Consider the following 3,207-nt stretch of genomic DNA (forward strand, 5'->3'; position numbering starts at 1 on the left):
CATCCAGTGTAGAGCTGGTGGGGCGCCGCGTGACAACTGTAGCGTCCGATATAGACACGGTGAGTGAAGCCGAGAGCGAGATATGCCTCGTCATATTTTCTGCATTTAGCTTTTGAATGACCAGCACCTGCCTGGGTCTGTGTGACTTCATCTATGGCTTTTCTCTTTCCTTTCAAAAACCGATCCATCTCCTATACTAAATCACGTCCTTTGGCTGTTTACTGTTTTATTTCTTTTCTTTTTCTGCTGATGGCCCGCGCACTCCCTGCAATACTCATAATTTTCATCATCTGGCTGTTACCAATCAAATTAAATTTACAGTGCAAAATTACAAACTTCAATACATTTTTAATAGGCCTATACAAAAAATATATGCTGAGGAAAAAATCATACTTTTAAATACACTAAACCGGCAGTAGATGATGGGAATTCACTTATTTAACTGATTGGTTGGTTCAAAACGCTGTACTGAAACAATGCGGAGTGTTGCTTGGAGAATGTGAAATACTTCTGCTGTCATCTTTCTTTGGAACTATTTTCATTGGTGAAACAGAACAAAACAGTCAATATTGTGTCTAAAATTGACTTGTTTGTTAAACTAAAATCTCAACAACAGCTGTTTGCGCTGAATGTAAAAAAATCAAAAGAATAATTTTAACCCACGGCCACCGATGAAATCCGAGAACTCTTCGACCCTCCATAGACAGCAACGGTACTACCACCACAGTCAAGGCACAGACACATAGTAAGGATGTCGTTAAAATGGTCCATGTGACATCAGTGGTTCAACTGTAATTTTACGAAGCTATGAGAATACTTTTTGTGCGCAAAGTAAACAAAAACAACAACTTTATTCAATGATTTCTTCTCTCCTGGGAGAGTCTGCCGCCATTACCGAGAGTACCACGATGCATGCGTGTGCGTTCATTTGCCAGTAAACAAGGTGCAGCGCCACATGCATTCGGCCGTGGGTCAGAGAGCTCTCGGATTTCATCAGAAATATCTTAAATTGTGTTCTGAAGATGAACGAAGGTCTTACGAGTTTGGAACGACATGAGGGTGAGTAATTAATCACAGAATTTTCATTTTTGGGTGAACTATCTCTTTAAGTGTATCATAAACATTGTTGACAAGATCACATGACAGATGCAATTGGAGACCACTGGAAATGCAAGTTTAGCATTTTATAAACAATGTTTGAACTGGAACTTGATAATTCAATCTCAACCTGTTCTGCACGTTACTCTGTACTTCACTTTCATTAATTTCATTTCTTGTCATTGCCAGTCTTCCTGTGAAGAAATCCTGAACGAGGGTCAAAGGTTCCGATGAAGGGAACCTATGCTCTTAATTTAGATTGTATAGTTCTCTTAGTTTCACATTGAAATGTCAGGCATGAGTGCATGAATCTTTGTTCTTTATTTTCAAATACTGTACAAGACAGTTTTTTTTTTTGCAGTACCATGTAAACTGCAGATGCAGATAATTTAGCATGAATTAGAGGTTAGTAATCTAACTTAAAGGGTTAGTTCACCCAAAATATTATAATTTTTAATGAAATCTGACAGCTATACCTTATTGGTCCTTGAAATGGTAGTTGTAGGCTGTCAATGGACGGACAGAAAGCATAGATATTTAATTAAAAATACTCTTCATTTGTGTTCCAAAGATGAATGAAAATCTTATGGATTTGGAACGGTATGAGGGTGAGTAACTGGTGACAGAATTCACATTTTTGGGTGAACTGTCTTTTTAAATAATGTTGTGTTCTCCTATAGGAAAATGGTGTCAACACTGGAACATTTCACTTGACTATTGACTATAAGTCTATAGAAGTTGTTATTAATGACAGCCCTGTCTTTGTATACATTTTTTCCCATGTATTTGAAAATGTTTTGAATCTTGACTGTTTCACAGTGCAGTTTATCTTTGTGACCACTATTTGGTGCAACACCAATATTGTACAAGTACCTGCTCATGTTTTCTTTTTTCTGCCTGTTGCTGTTTAAAACTAAAAAAGTGTTCCACAATACAAGCATTTTCAATGGTGCTTACACATTGTTTAATTAATTGATGTCATAATATGTTTTGTCTTCACCTGTTTAAGGCAAATAAAAGCTACTGAATGCACTTTTAAGAATGTTTACATGAGGTAAAAATAAACCATGTTCAATTTGTATATATTGTGCTGGATTTATTTGTTACTAAAGATAGGCCTACGCTATATTTTTTTTAGAAATTTCTGCATAACGGATTGTCCGTTTATGGTACAGAAGAAAATGTAAATCTACAGATATTTCCATTTTAATGTTGAAGGAAATGTCTGTAAATTTAACAGAAAATGTCCTGGTAATTTTCTGCCAGTACATTATTCGTTTTTTTACAGATTTTTTTTTTTACATACATATACTGCATGGATTCACTATGAAGGAACTGCGGTCACTGATGGTGTTGTTTTATGTTTACACACTGCCTGAGTTGTTTTAGCATCCAATTCAATAAAGTAATACAAATCAGGTAACTTTTAAAATATTCCACATTTTGAAGGTCAGTTCTGAGTACTAGGATAGAGAGGATGCAGCAGTCCTTTCTAGATCGGTACACTATCAACAAATAATTTAATGAATGCATAAACAAAAAGAATGAGGTACAAGATCCAAATTTTTTTTACTGGAAACAAATAATTTATGATGTTCATTTCCATTAATGGTTCTTCAATGTCCGCACTCATGCGGTCCCACTTTATATTAAGTTGCCCTAATACCTGTGTATTAGGTAGTAACTAGATGTGTACATAGTATGTAACCACAGTGTAAGTACACATTGGTACATAGTATCTAGAGCTGTAATGGTTGTGTAACTACACATATGTAACAACCCACTGAATGGTATGTGTAAATACAAATGTGTAACAGGACATTGGTAACAACACTTTTTGGTAATGAAAGTACAAATGTGTAACAGGACTAACAGCACTTTTTGGTAAAGAAATTGTTACACTTTATATTAGATTTACCATGTAATTTCTCTGACGTTACACAGCAGTGGCCAGTCAGGCTTTACATATATAGATTGTGGTTGGTGTCCAGAATGTTACAATTTATATTAAGTGGACAGTTCCTGAGGAGTTACCATGTAAGTACACTGGTATTACAGTGGTGCACCAACTCCAACTCGAGATCCAACTCCTCCCACTTTACATATCCC

This window comes from Sinocyclocheilus anshuiensis, unplaced genomic scaffold, assembly GCF_001515605.1.
Source record: "Sinocyclocheilus anshuiensis isolate Anshui unplaced genomic scaffold, SAMN03320099.WGS_v1.1 scaffold215, whole genome shotgun sequence".
In the NCBI taxonomy this organism is placed as follows: domain Eukaryota; kingdom Metazoa; phylum Chordata; class Actinopteri; order Cypriniformes; family Cyprinidae; genus Sinocyclocheilus; species Sinocyclocheilus anshuiensis.